At 40.7% G+C, this 25,627-nt stretch overlaps 1 protein-coding gene across 1 annotated transcript in view; it reads left to right on the top strand.

Annotated features, from left to right (window-relative positions):
• Positions 1–25,627, top strand: part of adgrb2 (adhesion G protein-coupled receptor B2) — a 232,919-nt gene that overhangs the window by 74,480 nt on the left and 132,812 nt on the right. The gene's annotated exons all lie outside the window — the stretch shown is intronic.

Here is a 25,627-nt window from a genome sequence, read left to right as displayed (position 1 = left end):
CTCGCCAGAAAGCTTCCCTGTGGCAAGATGGCCGCCGGTTTATGCCGGAAGTGACTCTTCCTTAAGACATCTAGCCTTTATATATATCTATGGCTATAATATGCCGTTTATATCCTGATCTCTTATTATGTCAGTGCCCTCTTCTGGACGCGTGTGGAATTCTTTCCTTTTTGTCTAACCTCCATAGCTCCGTACAGGAATGGGCTAGAGACTCACTTTTTTATTTACATGCTCAGGAATTCATGCTCCTCAAAGGGCCACATTAAATCATCTCAGCCCATGGGCTTTGACCTTGACGCATGTGCTCTAGTGTGGACTTTTTGCTCCTCACCTAAGAAGCTTCATCAGCGAATGATTGTCTAACAGTATCGAAAGGGACCTAGCGACTCCCATTTCGCCCAAGCAAAGATAGAAGGGCTATTTTATGTAGTGAAACTGTAAACAATTGCAGTAGGTGGGGTGATGGCGGTCCTGAGCACTTCCCCCGTAAGTGGTCTGAAGTTTAAATAGGCTTCTATTATGAGTTTTTAACCATTCGTATGAACGAGAAGAAACATCTAAGCATAGACACAAATAGCAAACACAAACAACCCAGTGCACATTAAGGCTTAAGAACTTGTTGACTGAGACCAGAGCGTATATGAACCCATTTCAGATTACAAAAATAAATACATAGAAATGCCTGAGCCTTGATCTGAGGATCATTGTTTTAAGGGACACTCCTTTGGCAAAATAGGTTCAAGCCATTTACTGACAAATGTGCAATGACTTTGTAGGCTTTTTGTTAAAAAAAAAAAACACACACACAAAAAAACAAGGTGAAAATAGCAGAGTGGGTGACAGTTTTGGTGTTGTCGTTTTTTTAGGTCATCATTTATTGACGAAACATGCTTGAAGCAAAGAAAGCAAGAGAAGTCAGAGTTGTTGTGTAGGCCTTTGATACCACCCCAAGTCTTGCTTGACAGAGAATTTGTTATGTGTTTTTTTGCCTTTAATTAAAAACCAAAGTTCAGACGATGTTTCATTTCTCGCATCTGAAGATTTTTAAATGCAGGTCAGAATGCCTGCCTTTTGATTTTTTTTTGTTGGTAGAAATCCCCTGTGTATTTTTAAAAGATCAATCATATTTTGTGATATCTGAGGCCTACTTAAAATACACAGAACATGCTTTGCCTCATGTTCCTATGTCTTTGAGTTATATGTGATTGTTGCACCTCAGACCAGTGTTAGCGCCTGATAAAAGAATGATCATGGAAATAGTCACTCAAATTGTATGGGTGAAGTGCTGCCACCACAGTTCACACACACACACACACAATGCCCTCACATCGCAAATGGGATCAATAGTTCCGTTTCCATCCCTGGATTTGAATGCGCATATTGACGTTTCACATTAGTAGCAACTAAAACCACACGCGAGTGCAGAAATGAAGAAGAAAAAAGCTCAAACAGCTGCGTTCATGCTAACAACAGTTCATTGCAACTATGGACCAAGTCAGCCAACGAAAAACTTGCCCAGAGGAGCAGATGCCGCCTGATTTTCATTAAAACAGGTAGAAAACACTGGGATCGTTTTTTGTTTGTCCAGCATTATAAGTGCTGCAAGACTTCAGTGTAGCAGCTAGTTAAGATGCATCACTGCATCACAAGTAAAAAGAAACAACTAACTCCGAAAAGGTGTTAATGTGGCCATAAACAAAAACATAAAAAAGCTTGCACCTCGAGTGAAATAAAAAAAACGCACAGTATGCCGTCTGCTGGCTATATGCTGCAATTGTGCCGTACCCAGGTCCACAGATGGAAACACATGTCAATTCTCTTCTGTTATATGTATTTATTGTGTGAATTTTAGACAGATGTGCATATTCTTTAATAGAAACGCAGCTAATGGCCGTACACACACATACGGAATTATGTTTTAAACTAACAAAAAGTTGTAACAGATTCTTCATAATAGTTTTGCTTCAATTACCCCTCAATGTTTTTCACTTCACAGACTGTTGAACTATTTCAAGTGACGGCCTTATTTTATGAAGTTCATTGAGAATTTGTGTTTCCTACATATTCCCATGTGTTTATTTACAGTTTAACATCTTCAATGAGAATCACACAAAGTATAGTGTTGAAAATAAAGAAAAGCCAATACATAACAAGCATCTCCAAACTTTTGACCGGTGCTATTCAAATCAGTTTAGCAACACAGGCAGGAAATCCCTCGCAGATGGTCAGGTGTTAACAGAAGTAGCCATGTAAATCCACTATGATGCATTCAACACTGGGATTTAGGCTATTTGCAGTTTGACAATTTGAAACGGCGTAAATAAAAACGCTTTGTGAGATTTAAGAAACGGTCTATATCTTGCAAAATCATCTCTATGTTTTTATGCAATATACTTGTATAAGTTAACTTACCTTGAGAGTATTTTTTCAATAATCCTACTACATTTCCCTTGAAGCTTACACCTTCTCCAAACTTGTTCTGATCCTGTCCGTGGTCAAACTCTTTCTGCATGCTGCGTGTTTTGAGTTTTGTTTTTGCACCGCTTCCCAGGTCACTAGGGCACAGCCAAGGAAGAAGTTTGCCCTCAGTTGGCGTAATATGTGACTTTTAAAAAAATAATATCTTAAAACGAGGAGGCACATACTTTATTTTAAGTTAAGCTCCAAAAACTTCCAAGGCTGAGGCATGATAGATATGACCTTTAAATCCGTGGATTTTAACTCAAAAAGCATTGACTTATTCTTACCCCGACTCTGCAGCCAACGTTAAAGCCGTTTAATCTCTTATACAACATCTTAAGATTCGCCCCGTAGTAGTTAAGACAAGACGTCTTTTCTGTAAATTCCGTGTTCAATAAGTTCAGCACGGGAAACAGGATGGTATCTTTAATGGCAGAAGCTTCAACCAAGTTCAGGCAGCTCGCTTACATTTCAAATATACTATTACTCACACACCGTATAACACATGGAGACGTCGTTCTTAGCACCTGTCAGCTACAAAGACCTTACTTTAAAGCGTATAAACACACAAAGCTTGTTCCACATTTCCTCATGGAAGTGTGTGGTGTGTCGGAGGATTAATTGGACTAATGAGGTGCTGGTTCTTCTTTGTGCCGCACTTGGCCCGTCGTCAGGAACACACAAACACATGAACACACGTGCCCGCCGCTCGAGGGGGGAAGTCTTACCTTGCTAACGGGAAGGTTATCTCCAGCACTGCATTCAATCAGCGCAGTGGAGGATTTTATCATCTAATAAACTCGCGAGAAGAATATACAGAAACGAGTAGACAGGGCGGCGGAGAGGCTTTGACTTGACCCGATGTACTTTTGCTTGAGACAAAAGTCGAAAGGATCGCGCCGCTGTAAATTGATGCCAAGGGTCAGGGTGAAATTAAAGCGATGCCAGCGGTGGGAAGTGGCCTTTTTTTTATTTTTTTTCAGCTTCAGGGAAATATTCATATTCTGTAGTATGGTTGATCATTGACCAAAGCTAACCTTGCGATTATGCACAGGACATTTCTTCAGCACCCGATAATGTTTGTGAATGGCATTAAGTTGGAATAGACCAGAATGACTCACATTATTGGACATGATTCATCGTAGGCCTGTGAGTCTTTTTGTTCGCACAGCCTTTACTCATTTACATATCAGATTTGTGGCCCTAAAACTGTAACACACGCACTTGCAAACACCCAATATAGAGCAACACGTCCACAAATAACTATGTGCCATTTTCCAGCTTGCACTCGTTGCCCGTCTTCTTCCCCTCTGCCACATCAACTTATATTTAATGCTGTTTGAGTCCCAACACCACTGCCGCCCTGTCCTCTGTTTCTCTTTATTCCTGTTCATCCAAGCCGTGTTCTTTCCGTGGAAATGAGTTTGATAATGAGCACTCTGATATTTGCATTTGTTGAATTGAAAGTCAAATCTATTTTAGATTATTAATCAAAGGAACAAACATTCATTAACAGGATATATTCTGCCCCTGGTGGTTTTGTGCTGTTTTTTTGTGGTTATTCTTTCACACAGTTTGTCATTTGAATTTTAATCACACTCTCTTTACCTTGAACTACAATAGTAAAGTCTTCATTTTTCAGAAACTTTGGCGAATGCGTGGCATGTTCATCTTACTTTAAGAGACTGTTGAGTACACCAAATCAAATTGCTGTGTTATTTCTGAGTCATAAGAAGAACATACAGTATGGACACATGGGATCCAAGCACTGCCCATATGACCTTTAGCCTAAGAGTGTAACCAAAAGTCAAAGAATCTAAATGAGAAAATATATATATAATGATATGACCTAAATTATAATGGCGTCAGTAATTGTTCTTCAAAATGACTTTATTGTTTCAAATTCTCCTGTTGTTTTTTAACTTTTAAAACGCATGTCCCCCAATTATTATGAAAATTTTCACACCTTTCAGGCTGCAGAGGGACCTGGTAATGTTACAAAATTAGCCTCCACCAGGCAAATTGATTTTAATATTGGTGCTTCTTCCAGGTTACTGTTGCTTAATAAAAACACAGTTAGACGGCATGCAGTAGTCTCTCTCTCTTTAAATGTATATTGTAGAAATGCATATTATATATGTATAGCCCCTTAAATGAATAGGCCAACAGTTTTTCATAATTCCACAATGAGATATGTTCTCACCTGAGCTTAGACGAGTTGATGCTTACCTGTCTGGTCTTTACGCGTGTGCTCAGTCACGCAAAAAGACTGGATCTCCTCCTCTCCTCTATGGGGCCAAATGGGGGTGAAGTTAGAAGCGACCAAGCTCTTCCACGTTTCACCTATTTAAATACGGTTACGGGAGTAGTTACACAATCCAAGTATAGTCACACGAAATTCAACATGTTGATTTTCTAAGTGGATAAAAAGGGGAACTATATTGTAAGGCAGGGGTGTCAAACCCGTTTGGGTCGAGGGGGAAATTCAGCCCCCATGGCGGGTGGCGGGCCACATATATTGTAAAGGACTGTGACCTCATGAATAACAACAGCTTACACTTGTTACTATTGTAGCCACAGCCACCTTGGGGCAGACTGATCATTTACCATGTGGCTATAACATGCTGTTTACATCCTGATCTCTTATTATGTCAGTTCCCTCTGCTGGACACGTGTGGAATTATTTCCTTTTTTAAATTTAAGCTGCCCCCTAGTGGCTCGAGACTCACTTTTTTTTTTGACATGCTCAGGAATTCATGCTCCTCAAAGGGCCACATTAAATCATCTTCCCGGGCCGCATGTGGCCCACTGGCCTTGACCTTGACACATGTGTTGTAAGGCGTTAGGAACACCTTAGGAACACTTTGACGTCCGCGCAGTAAAGTGAAGATATTACTGCCCCTTTTTATCCGCTTAGAAAATCGACATGTTTAATTTTGAGTGACTACTTGAATCGTGTAACTACTCACGGAACCGTATTTAAATAGGGGAAACATGGGAGAGCTTGGATACTTGGATCCATAAATGAGAGGAGGAGGGGCTAAATGCTAACGACATCTTTGGTCTTTTTGCGTAACTGGGTGCAGGCGTAAAGACCAGGCAGGTACACATCAACTCGTCTAAGCTCAGAACATATCTCAGTATGGGGAAAACGATGGCCTGGTCCTTTAACCACATGTGCAACACCTTTGTGCAAAAATATTCATACATCGGCAAAGCCTGAAGCAACTGCTGACATTGGTGTTTTGTAACTGAATAAGATCCACTGTCAGGCTTTTTGGGGCGTTTTAGTTGTGTCCGTTGAGTTCCATTGCGAGCAGCTGGCAGGACAGTGGTCTTATAGCTCTGTGACTTTTTTTTTTGCATTCCACCTTCCCTTCTACCTTAATCTCCCCATATAATCCCAACCGCAAATGAATATCTTGATGTATTCCCATGAATCCACACTCACGACTAGGTTTCAACATTTCTTTTGTAGTGGAGCCTACAATGTGGAGTTAACACCATTGTTCTCAATCATTCATGGGCAAATTACACCATCCTCTGTGTGCCTCCTCATCCATCACGCCGCAGTAACCACTCTGGCTGTCCTTTAATTTAATTAGTTGCCTTGCATGCATTAACTTTGATGTGTAATGTGGAAGCTTTGCTCAGTAATTTGTCGGCGCCACATCCGAGTTTCTCCTTCGGAGCCAATAACAGATTTAGAGTGGAAGACATTGTATTGAATCTGTGTGTGGTGGGATTTCTGCAGTGAAATGACGTTATAGGCATTTATTTGAAGCATGTGTGGCTCGATGGTTCACTGAACTTCTGCCGTCATGCTGTGTAATGAAAAATATTATCAAATTTGAGCTCCCAAAATATTAAACCATCCTATTCATGTTTGTCCAAATCAAACATCCCACATTATTCCTGTCCAAATAGAACTTTCATACTTTCTTAACATTGTAGCTTTTATATGATTCTTGAATGTCAGGAGAGTTTCTGACTCTTTTATTTCTTTGTGAAGTGCATTCCATAAACGAATTCCTGTCACTGTGACTGTTCGTTCCATTGCTTTGGAATTGAACTTGTTTTTTTTCCCAAAGCTATCTGTTCTTTTCAGATTACAGTGACTTTCTATTTTTTGTATTGATGTTCATTGGCAATATTTTTATTGGCTTTATACAAAACCTGAAGAGTTAAACATTCTCCTCGTCCTGCTCTAGCGCTAGTATTAAAGACTCCACGCCATAGAAACATGATCAAAATACCAGCATGTTGAATAGTATGAAGACAAATGGTATCACTTTAGATTAAGGTGTGCTCATTAAGTATTAATAAGCATTAGTAATCATTTTAGGGTTAGGGTAAGGGTTAAGGTTAAGTTAGGTCTATGAATAAGTGTATTATTATTGGCATATAAGTATGTTAACAAAATATGTTAAGCACTGTGTTAATACTTTACAAGCATATTGTTAGTGCTTATTAATACATAATGAGCACAGCTTAAAGGGGGGGTATTATGCAAAATCGACTTTTTCAAGCTTTACATCATGTTATTATGTCATTCCCTCATTAAAAACATGCCTGAAGTCTTACCTTGGCACATTCACGTATTTTTGAGTAATCTATAAAAACTCTCATGGCGGCCATTTTAGGGATAAGTTTGCCTGAGTCCTCCTAGAAACGCCCCCACCTCCTGGAGACGCCTCCGACCTTTTGTCACCAGCCGAGTAACCAACCACTGCTCCTCAGCAGAAACCCCCCCCCCACTGATGCCACAGACAGCGTGTGGAGGGGCCGTGTCGGAAAGGGTCAGAGGTTTTTAAAGAGACAGAGGCCTATTTCAAGACATTCACTTCAGCCATTTTGAGAGAGCAATTTTATACAAGGCAGTTATTCTAGTTTACTGCAGTTACAGACCAACAGAAGGTTTCGTCATCATTGTAGTGTGCTATAGACTGGTGCTATGTGATTGAAAAAAGCATAATTTAATATAAAGTGTTACCAAAATTTGACTTTCTGTGTTTGAAAGCATTCTGAACTATTCTAGTTTTTAAATCAGAGTGCTTTTCTACCTATGAATTGGTCCAGTGTTTACATTTCACAAGTTTTGAGAAGTTTTGCAACAATAACAGTGGAGCTAATTCTGCTTTCAGACAGATAGGTATTTAGGAAATTTACAATGTACAGAACACTCGACATACCCTGACTTTAAAAACAACATAGTTTTTCATCATTCATTATGTATTTTTTGCTGTTTTTGAGTCTGTATAATAGTTGTCAGCTATTTCGCTAGTTGTCAATTAATTGATTTGTTGTTTCAGCCCCACACCAAATGATCTTTAACGTCATTCCATCCATCAGGCGTGTGCTACAGCTGCCTGAAACAGTTGGCCACATACTGTATGCGATGCTGTGTGGTGGTTAGTAAGGCTCATATATCATGGCACTCATAGACTGTGCACATGCAGTTTTGTTAAAGCAACATAGAAATCCTCGTAAGTTTAGAATATGGTACTTGTTTCTGAGGTAAATGAGCCTGGGCCACAGTCACAGCACATTGAGGTCAAGGTTGCATTGTGTTTACAGAGCAGTTGCAGCAGCAAGGACAAAACAACCATTCGCATTTTTAGGCCAGTAAACAACCTCAAGACATCTGTGCAGTGGGACAAATCCTGACATCCACAGGCTTTAGGTGGAGTACAACCTGAACAGGCTCCAGCTGGTCGCAAAACACTTTACTGTCACTATTTACCATAGGTTACATAAAAATAAAAATACTACACTACAGCATTATTCAACTTGGTCCTACAGTGGGGAAAAAAAGTATTTGGTCAGTTTCACATAGACATTCTATTGGATTTTGGCCAAATACTTTTTTTCCCCACTGTATATCAATGTAATATTAAATCTGGTTTATCTTTTATCAACTCTGACTTGAAAAAAACAACAACAACAACAACAACAACACACAGGGAAATTGTGCTAGCAGCAAAGTGATAGAGAGGTCCTGTGAAAATTTGAGCATTGGTGTTTCTATTCTCTGACCAGTGCATACTGTAGTTGTATACATGGGCAAGACCCTTCACCCCTCTTTACCTATGTATAAGGGTGAAGTTGGAATGACTCAGCATAGACATGTGTACAAAACAGAATACAAGCCTAACTTATTCATAAAGTTGACAATCCGGCAATTTCAGAACTCTAAAGCCTGTTCAATGTACTTTTCCTACAGCTGTCACAGTATTAGCCATCAAACACTGCAAATTATGAGTGATCAAGATGGTCTCTCTGTTGTTAACCCATCGAACATATTTACCTGAGGTAAACCCTGGTTAAAAACTCAACTTAGAACTTGTGATATTTTGTCTTGGATAATAATGATGAAGTGTAATAGTGGCTGCTGAGCTTAATGTAAAGCTTTCTTTGAGTTTTCTGCTTCTTGTTAGGATCGGATACACATATGTTAAAGATGGAGAAACAATATAAATGCTGAATTCCATGAAATTACCATATCATACTTTTATATTTGGATTGTCTTCATCATTCATTTGCGGAGTGATTTCGGGCTGAACATGTGATGACACAAATAACAGACAACCCTGGTAACCCTGCATATGTAACGATACGCTCAGACAGCCCAGAGCCCCTATGAGTCGAGGTCAGAGAGGCCATTGGCACACACAGATTGGCAGCTTTGTCAGTGACCACCAGAGTGTGAGGTGAATAATGCAATGTAAAACAACTTTTTCTTGTGAGACATACATTGCCATTTATCATACAGGTTTTTTTTCTCCGTATAGATGAATTCGATTAGGTACACCTGCCTCCAGTCTCCCGTTTACCCAGCTCTGCGGGATCTGCACCGCGCGCGCAGCCAGCGCCATCATAGCCATTAGTGGGAATACTCATTAGCACACCCAGAGCAAGCCTGTTTAATGCGTGGAACGAGAAAGTGAAAAAGCAATAGAGAAAAGAGTGAAAGAATGGACGGGGCAGAGGAAGAAAAGGCAGAAACCTAGAAAGAGAAAAAGAGAGGTGGGATTTGGCGGGGTCTCCGGGGAACAGATCTCCCTAGCATTGAGCAGGAGCCAGTGGTCTGTCACTTTCAGCCACACACACCGGCAGCTTAGCCCGTCCTCATGGAATACCCTCTACTTCCTGGTAATTAGAGCGGAGAGAAGTGTGTGTTTTTCCCACAATGTGTTTTGCATCATATCTGAGCACTGTTTATTTTCACGCTGTGCAGGCATCCAGTGCAGGTGTTCTAATAAGCCTGCCTGTGAGTGTGCAGTGTTGGCGGTGGCTGCATATCATACAGTACAATTTTAGACAGAAATTATATTTCAACTAAAGGAATGGTCCTACATTTGACAGAAAATTGAAAATGGAAAATGATTGACATGCTTTAGCGCTGATATTATATTATAGTATATGTATATTATTATATTACTTGATGACCACAGAAGGATAAATAACAATTTCATCACGCAAACTTTGACTGCGCATGTTTGAAATTGTAATTTCCGGGGCGACAGGGTCTTGCTATCCCCAACACTGCAGATCTTGTGGTTTTGTCTCGAAACCAAAGCCAATAACATGAAGATCACAGGTGCTCACAATGTTTTGCTCGATCCATGTGTGCACGCTGTTTAATTTGAATGCAGGCATCCAGTACAGGTGTTCTAATAACCCTTTTTCCCTATGCCGCTGTGCTCAGAACGGCTGTGGCAGCATATTAGTATTCTGCACTCATGAGCTATGGCTTTCTGTCTGAGCGGGCCTAGCACTGAGGCCCTTTATACTCCAGTGAGGCTGCCGTACACACACACACACTCTCTCTCTCTCTCCTCTTGTCATTTATATCCACTCCGTTTTCTCATATCATCCTCGTGGATCAGTATGGATTGCGATACAGTGCAGTGTTAAGCCTTGGCCGTATTTCAGGAACACTGCGACATGGGCCAACTTCTTGCCGATGCCATTAAAACTGTCATAAATCAAAATAAAACAGAAGCTTAATGTGTGCCTTGCATTAAGCACACAGTACAGGAGTGTTTGGGTGCACCCTGGTAACATCTCACAGGACCTGGTGGAACAATAGGGACATTTTAAGTATGCCGGTAGACTCATCTGAATGCCTTGAGCATGCTTTATTCATGCTTTTGCAACCCCTTTGGACACATTAGCCTTTGTATTTTTGGTAGTATGAATTAAAATAATGTGTTTGTCAAAAATGCAATATAAAGTTGTATATTATAGGCAGCTGTGTAGCATTTCTTCCTTTTGTGTGCACCAGTAACAACCCGTCTTCAATACTTGACAATAGACACCCATATACACCTTATTCCGGATGTTCGCGAGGGAATTGTGCCTGCCCCTTCACTCCTATTAGTTTACATAGGACTGCAGATGTTGGGAGAAAATCAGTTATTACACAGACACATAGGCCGTTTTCCGGACGCCCACAGAAACAGTGCAGTGTTGAGTTGTTGGTGCAAATAAACATTGGACATTTTACACAAATCAATCTACTGTACACCAGATTTTAGCAGCAAACATTTTCCCTCAATCTCCACTTATTGAACGGACTTGGAGCTTTACCGGAAGTGGGCGATGTCCCCTTAATTGGCAGCTGACGATGTTTACAGTGAATCATCGTGATGGAGGATGATATCGGAGGATATCTCTTTAAATGTAGCTAAGCTGTGTGCATCCCCCTGTCCAAGTCCCCTGCAGTGGGCGGAGCAGACAAGGCACCTGGCTCTGAGCCTTTCCTCCATGGATTCATGGATAAAATTCAGCCTTGAAAAAGGCTGCGAGAACATGATGCTCGGTTTATGTCATCCATTTCTGCCTGCTTCAACAGCTTTGTTGCTTCTGGAAATCTATGTTGCAATAAAGCACTTAACACGAGCGCGCACCAAATCACAAGTGAGTCTAAATGTATCCGCATCAGATAAAAGCTTATGGCAAAACCAGGGTACAGAAGAAAAGAAATTAGACTCGGACACAGCACGGAGGAAGCACAGGCCGCTGCCAGTAAAGTCAGACCCAAGACGAACGTTAGAGGAGAGAGCGGTAATTGGCTGGGGAGAAAGCGGTAGTCGGCCATGGAGAGTGCGAGGTGACCGGGGAGAGTGTGAGGCAGCAAGATTTGGATTAGGACTTGCAACTCATGATTATTTTGGTAATCGATTAAACTACCGATTATTTTTACGATTAATCGATTAATCGCTTGGCTGTGAATGATGTATGAAAATTGTACATATATATTTTTTTTTGAAGACATGTTGATGGAGTAAACCTAAAGAGAGTGTTTTTGGAGTCTCCACGTGCCAATTCTGATTGGATGAGACAGATATTTATGAAATTTTCAATGTACAAACACTACATTCCCTAACTTAAGAAACAAAGTAGGTTTCAAGAGGTTCATGTAATTTTGTTGTTGATTAATCGACTAGTTGTTTCAGCCATGTTCGGATGGACATGTGTGACTGAACCCTAGCACGTCATGTCTCTGGCAGGCTACTTAAACTAGCATACATATTAGTTATATCCATCCATCCATCCATCCATCCATCCATCCATCCATCCATCCATCCATCCATCCATCCATCCATCCATCCATCCATCCATCCATCCATCCATCCATGCACCAGCCCCTTATGGCTCCTCCTGCAGGTGGTGGGTCCATATAAGGACGGCCTCACGATTCTAACACGGCCTGTTGGGGCTCTCATAAGGGGCGTCTGAACCACTCTTTGTCTGACCCATCACCAAGGACCTGTTTGCCATGGGAGACCCTACCAGGGGCACAAAGCCCCCGACAACAAAGCACCCAGGATCATTCGGAATCATATAAGTTGTATTTGTGATTTAATTAACAGTGTAATCCATGCAAGTTTTTTGGTTTACGAGGCCTAAAAAAGATCAGTACACGCGTGTTTCTGACAGGAGGGGGCGTGACATGTTCGTTCATCCATCACGATGGACGATGTCACTGTACATCGGAACAACTCTAGTGTCAATACAACTGAAGTGCCGATCCGTGGCATAAAGAGGCAAAAGTGTGCGGGGTGGAATGAGGTGAATAATATACAACAAACAGCCTCTTCATACCGGATCTTTTTCATGATGACATAATTTTTCCTAGTACAGAAGGTTTCTGGGTACTGGTCTACATCTGAAGTGAATAATTACAAAGCACATGGTGTGCCGCGAAGTCATCACTGGAGGAACAAAATGATACTGCTTAATATATTAGACATGGGCAGGCAGTTACTTAGGCAAAATTACTTGTTCTGAAAAGACGTCAGTGATCAGAGCAAAAAAAGAAATGTCTAAAATGTTCAAACATAAAATCAGTGTTTTTCAATATTTTTGAGTTGCAGCAGTCATTTTTTGTTGTTGAAAAGGTGCTGTGACACGCTATACCAATAACATTTCCAAAGGACACAATGTAATGTCTCAGCCAATGTCTCAGTGGATTAGTGTGGCTACTTTTCTGGCTCAAACGTGTGATTAGGGCAAAGGTAAATTATTTAATGAACTGACTGTGGGAAGCAATTGATTGAAATTGGGATTCTTTTCAAGCAGTGTCCACATGACAATTCCTCAAGGCACACAGCATACTGAGAATCATCACATAAAACTGACTGTAGAGGTCACTTTAGTTTGAATATTTTATTCACTTTTTGGAGGGTTTAATATTTCATTCGCTTTTTCACTTGAGATTTTGCTTCTTACAGCTGGAGAATGGAGGTCAAAGGTTTCCTTTTGCTGTAGTCACTCATAAAACTTTAACAGTATAACACATGGTTTCAGAACTGAGAGCAGATTTGTGACTCGTATGGCGGAAGTTCGAGGAGACGTGGTAGTGGGAGGCGAAGAGTGTAGCGAGCAAGAAGTGATGGAGGCACCAGTGGGCCAAATTAGCTAACCTCAAGAGAACCCTAGCACTCTAGGGAGTCATATGTGCGTATGTTAGAGTGAGGGAGATTGGAAGACAGAAAGCCTGGGAGCTACTGGGTGTCTCCAAAGGCCTGTTCAGCTCTAGGGACATGGTAGAGCAATTCCCCGATAATGGACTACATAGATGTATTACTGTATCGCACATACGGTCTATATCAGTCCGTGGCCCACTGACTCGCAGTCAAGCTCTAGTGACTCCATGTGATCGATTAAGCGCAGAAAATAGACAGACATCCCAGAGTGCACCTGGGCCCCACTGGTCATGTGACGCGCTCCACAGAGCTCTGCGTTTTCATGGTTTGTTGTAGAGGTTGATTGTAACTAAATATTGTCACTTGAGTAAAGATTTATCGAGGGAAACTGGGCCTTAATTTTGTTAGTTTCAAGCCTGGATGAAGGATAATTGTGTCAGAAACATTGCATTGCACACTACATAATAGAAAAAGAAATCAGAATGTATACAACTTCTTGCCATAATCCTGGATTACTACTATACTCGTGATGATAGTTTGTGTAGTTTTTTCTATTCATTTGCATCAGCATGGAGCCTGAACAATGTTGGACTTGAAGTAGCTCCTGTTTGTGTCAGCTCTGACATTTGGAGTGAATGTAAATCATTGTATTTATATGAGTGTGGTGCTTTTCAAACATACTCCGTTCTATTCTGACATTTTAACATTGGTTGACAGCGAGAAGCAGAGGAAAAACCATTGTGTGAGAGCCTCACCTGTAAGAATGCGTCTTTCATGTGCTGAGAGAAGTTGTAATGATGAATACAGTTGACTTTGAAGGGAAGAGAATGGTGTGTGCAAGTCTCAGTGGGTGGTGTGGTAAAGGATTCAAAGACCCACTACAATTTAAAGCCACAGCAGCACAAGAACAGCTGCAGAACATGTTGCAGACTATTGATGGTTTTCATTCAATATATGCTCTTCACTTTTTTACCTAGAAGCCAAAGCTCCAAATCAGGTGTCACGTCAAAGCCAGGAAGATGAATAAAATGTTTATATGAATCACAAATCCATGACACTGTTTTCCTAATTCTATATTTTTTTCTCTTGTTCTGTAAGAGAAGCATGTAAAACTTGTGTTTCTTGTCATTAGTTTTAGTAGCACTGGGACATTGGCAAACACACCGCTGCCAGCCATCAGTGGCGAGCAGCCAATGTTCACCAAATAAATCCAATCTACATAGTAATTAAAAGACAAACAAAAATGGTTCCCTCGTCCAAAAAGTTTTCTTTTTTTTTCTGCCCATGCCGGCTGCAAAGTAATTAGCTACTGATACGAGTGGATCTGTGCTTTTAAACTGTCAGTAATTTTCCAGGCAAAATTCCAGTCCAATGTCAATGAATTCAGAACCTGAAGTTCTTGCAAACTCTGAGCCATTTTAATTAGTACAACAGCTTTTGGGTTGAGAAAATGGACGGCCAATATATTGCAAATTATTTTTCCACAATCAATATTACTGAAACGGTGCCTTATGATTTACAAGAATAATTTAGAATTGAAATACATCTGTTTATCCTTTTTCCTATTTTGTCTTTGAGTTGATACACAGAATTATTGTATCAGATTCAACATGACCAACGTCACGACCAATGTTACGTTTGCACTCTGGCTTGGATGTGATGAAATTGTGCTTGGTAAAAGCAGCACAGTGGTCCATGTGGTGAACCACTGGCCACCTGAGCCCTTCAGTCCATATGTTAGCATGTATATGATTCTGTGTGTGCCCATGTACAGAGATAATCTCACTTGCTAAGCCAAGGGGAAGATTTACACTGGCACTATAATTACCTTTTGGTACAGTGGCAGCGCAGTGATTTAGAGTGCAAGGGCCCGCCATCTGTAAGGAGGAGTGATGGGAAAAGTGCCATAGCATCTGACAACCAGTGGTTATCTAATGCTATTTTGACGTGGCTATAGGTGCAGCTCCATCCATTTGTTGAAGCGAGTGCATCGTATTTGTCACGAAGAGCGGCAGACAGGGTATGTGTCCTGAGAAGCAAACTCATAACTTGCCATTATTTATGACCACAGACTTAAAATGGTGAGGCACAAATTGATGCAGGTAGAATACAAACTTTTAATCAACTAAAAGAACTAGCACCGGAATATTATTAGGCTGGAGCTACTGCTATACTGACTAAATGTGCGTGCCAGTGCCAAGGAAATAAAGAATTCTAATTTTAATAGTATCATGTTGCTGCCATTAAACTCCAATTGACTTTGTGACGGTCATAGAATTGTAAAATTGCACAGAATACATGACTATGAATATTTTCTTGCTTTTTACCACAAACACACGTCTGGGTGTTGCACTGTAAATTTCTCCAGTGTGATGCATGATGAAGGCTTGCTTGTTGTGCTTGTCAGCCACACCTCTTTACCCACAAGATGCCCTTCACAACAGTGTCACGGGAACAGTCTTCCCCTCTGAAACGTGTCCTCTGGGGAACTCATTTGTGTTCATCTAGCCTGACGTGAGGAGAATCTGTTTGCCAGACACATAGCTTTACATGATGGACAGGCCTATTTATCCTAATACAGGTGAAGGAACACACACGGGCGCACTGCATTGTAGATGTGCACACGCAGATTAATTGCTTACTTTCTGCTATTCAAGTCAGTGTGAAAAAAAACGTTTCCTTTTCATCAGAGGCAACCAAGTGAAGTCACCTCAAAGCATAGAAGATACTCACAAACAACTATTTAGCTTTAATTACAGACAAACAGTGTAGACCAAAAGTAAATGTACCCCTGAGCTATCCTATTTGTTACTTATAAAATAGAATAATCGTCCTAATTGTAGCAATTTATAGCTTTCACCTGATGCCCTACCTACCTGATACAACCCTCTTATCCTGGCTTGGGAATGGCATGTGCAGTGCTTTGTGAGAGCTGATGAATTGTCTTATGCTATAGAAAAGCTTTTAACACTATGTAGCCTATTCAAATGCTAATGCTAGTGGCTTAACTTGTGCATGTGTAAATACACTTGTTCCCCATAGGCTTGAAAGATTTACACAAATTCAGTTATTTTCTTAAGTTCTGTAACTAGACATGTACCGATCCAGCTTTGCTGCGACTGATACCGATACTGGGGTTTGAGTATCTGCCGATTTCCGATAATTACCGATAACAAGAAACTTTCTTAAAAGTGGCTTTCTCTGAGTGAAATGTAGTTGACTCTTCTCCATTGAAAGATCAACACAGTCATATTTTATTGTCATGTTGCAGATCAATTATATCTAATGATAAACTCTTGAATAAACATTTAGCAAGGATGACTTTTCTACACTAAATATCCTTGGGTATATGACAGGCTTTAGGTTAGGTTACAGTAATATAAACACACATTAAGTGATCTGAAGTCATTTCTTACTAAAATACAAACACTTGGCTTCAGCAGTGGTTATTTTATTTTATTAGACTACTTTAGGTATGTCTATCATAGTTTCTGACCTAGCTTTGATTCGTTTTCGTTAGCATTAGTATGCTTCCGCTAGCTTTAGCATGCTATTGCTAACCACAGAATTTTGCGCAGCGATCAAAAGGTTAAAACTAACTTTGCAATAATGTACAGCCATATTCATTAAGATTTAGGTTTTAAAAGTTGTGTTTTTAAGGCGATGAGAGCAAAAACTAGTATCAGTTCAGTATCGGATATTTGTAGCCGACACCCAATATTGTATTTTTTCAAGTATCGGCTCTGATATCTGATACCAGTGTTAAATCGGTGCATCCCTAACTGTAACAAGTCTTGTAGAATAGTGTCTGTATAATTTTGTGATCCAATGAGTCAAAGAATTGATTTATGTTTTTTTTACAGATAAAAATGACCTGAGGTTCCATACGTTCGTCTGCTTCAGAATAACTTTCAGGGCTGTTTATTTCAGCTTTTGCCAGAATTTTTATGTCCATTAGTTCTACCATGGAAATATGCATGTCTTAATGCTTGCACTTCTTTGCCTTTACATCGCACCGGGAAGTTTGTTGAGAGAGCAGTGCGTTGTGAGAAGTGACAGTGTGCGGGAATCAAGAAAGTACTCTGAATATAGTCTCACAGGGCTAGTGATGACACCCCATGAAATACTACATTTCCATATACGTACAATCAGAGAACCACTCTGGTCTGTTGCAGTGTGGTTACCGTCTACACAATGGTGCTGGGATTGCTGGCATGAACTGACCAGGCTGAACAATAGCTTGGCACGGAGGTAGCCACGTGGGCCTGTTTGCCCAGTGGAGGTATGACAGAGCAGCTAACATGTGACAGCTCCGGACCAACTGCCCAAAACAGTTGAACCAAATCTGTCACATGTCCATCAAGGGCCCGGGCGCACTGACACAACCCACTGACTGACAGTTGCCCTTGCTAAGTCACTGCTGCATCCAAAACAAGTGTGACTTAGTTCCTCTCTCCCCTTTCTGTTTGTCTGTGAGAATTACCATCACCAGCCGTTGTGTGGCAATTAAATATATCCCTGGGCAACCTTAGTCCCTATTTAGAAATCATTACAAGAGAATCCAGCCCCGCGAGTTGAGAAAGTGCGTGTGTGCGTGTGTTCCCTACCTGTAGTGTTTGTCATTCTGATCCACTCATCCATGGCTCTTTGCTTCCAAGATAACTCTCGCCTACAGACATTCTCCAGCAGTGTAGCGAGACCTCCCCTTCCTCACGTCCCCCTCCCTCCCACCGCTCACTAGAGATTACATCTTCAGCACGGCACTCCACAGAGCAATGGGGGTATGCAGGATGGCGGATACTATATGGACTGCACAAGAACAGGTTTTAATGGTATATGAAGATGGTTAGCGTTACACAATATTTTTAGACAATTGATGCATAATAACAGCAAGTCTTTGTGTTGTTTGTTGGTCGGTGCTTGTTAATGTAATGGTTGGATGTCGGTACAATTTTTTTGAGAGAATTAAACAAAAATGCTGTAGTTCAGAGCTTAAGGCGAGACACTGCAGGTGAATAGGGAAAAAATGTATATTAACAGATATCAATTTGAAACTTTTGCTGTCGATCACTGGCATAAATGTGAGGAAAAAAATACATTGCAAGTTTTCTGTCATTTTATCTTTTCATATAAGAACAAGGTGTTTGATGCCTAAAAATGCCCAAAATTTCCCATCTTTTAGGCGACGAAATCTGAATAATGGATAGAGCTACATTCAAATTTATGGTTTCATTTTATTGATAAATGAGTTACCAAGACTTTTTCAGAGGGGATTTTGGGTATCTTGTTTAGTTTTAAAATAATTTGTTTTTTAGTGGAAAATTTTGTAAAAATGTAATTTTCGCCTCATTTTTTGACATTCAAAACTCAATAAATGGGGTTTAGGGATTAAATAATAAAAAATCCCTCTGAAAAAATCTTCCAAATATTGTTCAGTCCAAGGCTGGAAAATTTGAAGTCTTTAGGTCCGACTGACGTGGACATAGTGTCGCCACAATGACAGAAAAATGTGTTTTGAGGAAAAAGGACCTTGACATTGCATTGTCCCATATAAGTCTATGGGCAAACATTGAATCAGTGCAATATTTAAACATGTTATTGTGAAGATTAGGCATATTTTCTGTTTCCGGGTGAAAGCTTATATGTTCAGAGACCAATTTGGCCCGAAACCTGAAAACTGAAAAAATTGAGTTTTGCCTGTTGTGTCTCCCCTTAAAGAGAAAGGTTTTCAACAGTGTTTTCAAATGTGCAAAACATTGTCTTTTTAAAGGCACAGTGGTATAGAATACTGATTAAAAACAAAAAATCCATAAGGTACCTTATAAACCCTACCCATTTGCACGCTTAAATGCAAGGGGTTGTTGTTGGAAAGTCTGAATTCAAATGTGTCTACAGCGCTTCCACAGCACATTAACAAAGGTTAACCTCGTCGCTGCTCTGGTGCCTTTTTCTTGTTTTAAATCAAATTCTGCTAAATTGACTGAGAACTCAGACAGATGGGCCCATTAGGCTTCTGCTATAACTATGGCAAAGTTTACAACAGTCAAAACATAATTTCCGTCTGCTGCTGTGCTGCTGGTATTTGAAAAATCTAAATTTTTTCACAAAACACCCCAAAATCAGAGACTTTGATATGGATTCTAACTCAATAGACAAAGCATTCATGTCTGAACGAAACTTATGCTTATGAGGTGTTTCACATGTACCTGACAGTCTAAATAGGATGATAAGGTATTAGACTCCACTTTATTTCTTCTTTCGGCGAAAAGCAAGGCATATTTCCATGGTCTGAAGGAAATAAATACACTGGGGATTTATCAAGACCCTGGTCACACTCCAGCAGTCCCCCTTGGCGGATTTAAGGCCCAGGCAACAAGAATCTCTCTCAGTCAATCCAGTTCAGTTGCCTTTTTTCCCTCTTGCTTCCCCATCCTGTTGGTATTGCAGACTGCTAAAACTCCCAGTGAAATTGGATATATATTTTTCTCCCTCCGCTCTGTGGCAGATGTCCTGTAAAAATGTTTGAATAATCGAGTCACAAGGCAACTGTTGTTCTCTAAATATTGCCTGTGGATTGCATGTTACTTATAGTGCACAACTGCCTCGATCAGGCAACTGAGGAGAAATATTCCAGAAATATTCTGAAAACCCTTGCCTTAACCAAGCACGTTTTCTCCAGTTCAGCTTTACCCAAAACTAAAAGCTGTTGGACTGGAGCTTCCATGGCCTACAAAACTGATCTAAGATTTTTCCTCATGTTGTTGTCACTGTTTTTTCTTTTTCTTTGCTTATTTGTCGCCTGTTTTGTTGCTTTTTTGTTACTCTTTTGATGCCTTTTTTTTGCCGCGTTTTTGTCACATTTTCTAAGCATTTTTGTTGTGTTTTCATCTCTTTTTTGGGTCTTGTTTTTGTTAAATTTGTGTCACTTTTTAGTCATGTTTTCGTTGCTTTTTGCTTGTGTTATTGTTGCTTTTCCAGCACATTTTTGTGACCCTTTTTTTTTGCTTTTTCATCGTGTTCGTTGTGTTTTTGTCACTCTTTTGTTGCTTTTCTGTTGCTTTTTTGTTGTTGCATTTTCATCCTCGTTTTTGTCACTGTTTTCAAGAAGCTTTTGGATTTTGGGCAAAGCCGAACTGGAGAAAAATGTTCTTGGTTAGGGTGGGTGTTAAAACAGTAAATCAATCTTTGCCCTTGTTTTAGCCATGATTGTCTTATTTTGACACATTTTAATGAGATCAGAATAGATTTTGTGAAATATTTCAATCTGAACATTCAGTTCAATTATAGTGCTCTTTTTTTCATAATCATGTGGTCCAACATTATGTCGGAATCCTGCATCACCACTACTTTTTTTTCCCCTCCAAATGTGAACCGCTGATGACCTGTAATTTACATTGACAGCAACAAACATGGCACCAAGCCACAATTCCCCTGTCCCCTGAGTGTCCCGTGCGCACATCTGCCTCCAAATCGAGTTTTGTTTATACGCTGGTAAAATATTCACAGTGAAAAAATAGCCGCCTCCATATAATCCCCCATAAACTGATATCTAAATTCTGTTCACACAACAGTGCACACGCAGGCAACATGCACGCCGACTCCCTCAAGGGCGCAGTAAAACGAATGGCACCAGTCTATGCTACAGTTCCCCGGCGCTGTGTTTTGGCGAGTACACCACCGCGGGTGTGCAAATACACTGCCTCGTGCACAGGCCGCTCTCAGACGGACGTTTGGGGAGTCACTATCGATCGGCTCTCGTCAGCATGTCTTCCATAACGAGCTGTGTCCCCAAAAGCAATGCAGCAAACCTGTCTGGTATACGGACACAGGGCTGGGAATGTATTGGACTTGTGTCAACCGAAAAGCAACAATATACCCAAAAAAAAAAAAGAAGAAAAAAAAAACGACAAGCACGACAGACCAGTGAAAACATAATTGTGAGAGGCCACATCACCATGGGAACTACAGTAATGCGCAGTAATAGTTGGCCTTTGTTTTCATCAGTCATCAGACGAAAACTCACTATCATATGTTGTGTTCATGTCATGCCATAAAATTCATAAAAAGAGCCCAGTAAAACTCCCCAAGTAAAATGGGGACAGGGACAAACAGAATGTGTTGCTAAAGATGGAAAAAGTGATGTATTGACCATGTTTGGCTTAATACATCAGTGATTTCCAACCTAGGGCCCCCATGGGGTGCACCAGTGATTGCGGGGCCATAAAAAGATATTATTTGAGCAAATGAAACAGTAAATATTCCACATAGATAATTGGAAAATCAGTGCAGAAAGCATGTTCATTTTTTGACATACAGTAAATGATTGTTGTCAATTATTTTTATATTGCCAATTATATTTATGTATCTGGCACGAGTAAGGGTTTTTCAAGGAAACAGGTTGGGAACCACCGTGCATAGATCACCATGCAACATGGGCTCTCAAGGTGATATTCATTGTATTATTGATTGGGCCTATTGTGTTTCACAGTGCAGTGGGGATTATATATGTTAGGTGGTGATGCAGATCATGGCATGTATTGATTAGATTAGACTCAACCCTAACCGATGAAAAGATAATCAGCTTAATAACTCTTCAGTGCAACCTTTTTCTGCTTCAGTGCAAGATCAGATCAACACTTTTCCATGCAAAAAAAACATACACCGGGGCATACAGAGGCACTTTCCTGTTATCAGCTCTATCTCTACAATTGTCAGCTCTCAGTAGATGATCTGCACATACGGCACGTTGAGGAATAGGAAAAGTGACTTCAGTGTCTTGCCCGACAACACAGTAACAGTCAACTCTGGTCTCCACAGGGACTGAACACGTATATATACCTCTCAGTTTGTGGGAGAATGTTCTAACCACTAAAACACCAGAAAACAGCTGATTTCACCTTTATTGGTCATCAGGACATATCCCACAATGCATTGCCATCCAACTCCACCATTCTCATTTGTGTGTGACTTGATGATTATGTGCAAGAGTGGGAGAGGCTGAGGCGTCATGCATGCCTGATGATAATGATGTATATGTTACCCTGCCGAGGAACGAGAGCCCAGATCTGCCCAAAGTCTGCCTGCTATGCAAATTCCTCCCACAACCGCAGTGAATCAAAGGATTAGCACAGCCATGTTCGTGCAGCATTTTAGCGTAGCAATCATTCACAGAGGACATGCTAACAGTGTGCACACTCGGGGATAGGTTCTGCATACATATGTACACAGAAGAGTGCTTTTCTCAGCTCCAAGGTCTGTTAAAAATAGTAATGCATTTCGACAGGCTGACTGCTGGCTAACATGAGGTGAATACGGTAGAAAACTTTAAATATGTAACTGGTCACAGTAAATTGCCTGTTCAATATCGTTTGACACATTCATGGTCACACAAAACGTGCGAGTGCAACTTTTGCTTTGAGTTTGACAATGTGATGAATCAATTTTCAGAAAGTCTGTTTAAAACATTGCAGAATCCAGCCCTCTGCTGCTTTACTTCACAGCAAATGGCCCTCTTACAGTGGCCCGCGACATAACAAGGCTCCAGAGACAAATCCCTCTAAGTTGATGTTCTTGGCTGTGCAACACAAAGACTTGACAGATCTGTACTCCCTCGCTCCTATGACCTCGTGGCCTCGCTGTCCCGCAGAATACATTTTTAATACTCAACAAATAAGTTGCTGCTCTGTTGCCAAGATGAATCGCCATGGTTTTTGGAGTTTGGACATTAATTGATGGATGGGGGCTATGGCACACAGCAACACAAAACCCCACATATACACAGGCCTTTTCAGTTGAATGTCCTTTATTGTTTTTCCACAGTGCGGCCTGTCCATCTCGGGGCCCTCTCATTATCTTGTTGCTCTGTCAGACTCGGGGTTTGCCGGTGGGGTGTTGAACTGGCAGAACTAACAGTGTGACGGTAATTTGCTGGAATGGAAGGTTAGACAGTCTCACCTTGTGTTTTGTTTTGGGTTTATGCCGGCAAAACGGCGGACCTTTAGCATGCTAACCTTTGTGGAGGGGGCTGTGCTTTTATTTAGTAGAGACTGTCAACACTAATCCTATACATTAATCAGGACTTGACAGAGTGAGCTCAAATTGTCCAAATCAAGAAAACAAAACAAAAACAATCTGTGTGGTATGACTTTAATGTAGGTTTTTTGCTAGCTTGTTGAACTGCCTTTATGCAGTGTAACTTAAAATTATGTTGAATCAAGCCTCCACCTTCAGTGGCATTTTCCAATGTATGCTATGTGTTTCTAATGGGTTAATTGTAAGAATGCACTTCTGAGCACAGCAGGAGATTTGTGGGTCAGGAGTACACAATTGCTGCTCTCAGCTGGAGGCATCTTAAGAGCCCTAATTATAAATCCATCTTACCTTTAGATTTTTATACTGTGGATGATTTTATGTGTGAAAGAGTTTTGCAATTTTCTCTCTCATTGTTTTGAATTGGGTGATCTTGTTGCTTCTGCATTTCACCCATCAGAAGGTGAAGAAATAGTCAATTGCACGATTTTAAGGTTGGTTGTAAAATGTTAAAACATGGATAAAATCCGTGGAGAAGATAAAACTTCCTCCTGGAGAAGTATGGACAGATGCAACAACAATACTGACAATAGCCCTTAAAAAATGTATTCATCCTGTATATGAGTGGTTCTGGCCTTGAACCCTTCATCACTTAAGCCACGACCTAAATAAGAATATATTTTCCAACCAATAAATAATAATCATTAACTTTATTTGTATTGCACTTTTCCAAACATCAAACACTTCACAGTTGGAATCTGTAAAACACTGTTTCAGATTATTGTTGATTTAAGGATTAAATCAACCTGTTAAACCAAAATTATAGCCAAAAGAAATAGGCATCTGTCATTCTCAAAGACTCAAGAGCATTTTCAGTTGATAAATATTGTGAGAAAGTTATCCCACGTTTTGGTCCTGACCCACCAGTCGAGAACCACTGCTATAAAGAATCAAAAGTTATCAACATTACCCCAGTCACACAGGTCGAACTGCACCATTTGAAAATAAGTGGCCGTGCGGACATGCAGGTGCACACACACAGACTCCACACTCTGAAGCATGACAGCCTTTTAAGCCTTTGTCAGATTAATAGCCACTTGCGCTCAGTGGTCAATAAACGCTTTAGGGAGTTCCCTAAAGGGCTGCTGCAGAGCTCTGAAACATGCGTGTGTGTGTGTGTGTGTGTGTGTGTGTGTGTGTATGTATGTGTGTGTGTGTGCAGCAAAAGACCTCATGGGTCAGCCTGTCACCATACAGAGGGTTAGTTGGCTGGCCAGAGGGGAATCAATGCAAGGTGATGAGGCTTTGTGTGTCTTATGTGTTTCCCAAATAAGTATCTTTATTCCATATCACTACATCAGACATCAGAGAGGGATTTAAAACAGATAAAACCAACAGTATCATTTAACAATTCTTACTCATGTCCACATTCATAATCTTACTTGCGCTATACAGATATGTATAGCTAGATATATGGCTTGTTTTAATCATATAATATCAGGATCTCTGAAACTAAGCTATATAGTATATATAGGCATTCACTGACCAATCCAAAGACCAACTCCAGCCATGACCAGTACATACTGTCCCCGCTTTGTCCCCAGTATCTATGCACACTGGTATGAAGGAGAGTACCACTGTGTACATGAGTATAGATAGAGTATAGATATTAAAATATTGCTTCTGAAACGGGTTTGCAGTATTGTGAAAACTCAGTTCCTCCAAAAGGATGTTCAGCTCCTCTGTGTGTTCCACCACCAGCCCTGGCTCTAAAGGGACTGCTGCTTTGCGGAGAGTAGCATCGCCCTGATGCAATGAAGTCTAGAGATTATATGAGGCGGATGCAGTGGAGCTTCTCAGCTTTGGCCGGCTCTGGGGACAGTGAAGCTGCAGCTCGCCTCTCTGTTAGTGAACCCTGCTTGTTTAAACGAGCCCCAGCGGTCCTCATTACCCTCTCCCCTGACACATGCATACACATACACATACACATACACATACACACATGTGCTCAGATGTACACCATATACCCCTGTTACATCTGATGAAGTCCGCTGGCAGCAGGAGTTTGTAGTGGTTTGCTTGGACAACTCAAACGTCCCTTATCAACCACCGGCTTTAGCGGTTGTTAGTGCTATGATGGCTTTAATGATGCTTTGAAGACTCCCCGGCTGCTCTCAGCAAATACAGTGAAACTTACACTAACT

The sequence above is a fragment of the Gobius niger genome (genome assembly GCF_951799975.1).
Source record: "Gobius niger genome assembly, chromosome: 14".
Lineage (NCBI taxonomy): Eukaryota > Metazoa > Chordata > Actinopteri > Gobiiformes > Gobiidae > Gobius > Gobius niger.
Note: the sequence above shows the minus strand (reverse complement) of the source record. Positions and strands in the feature narration are given on the sequence as shown.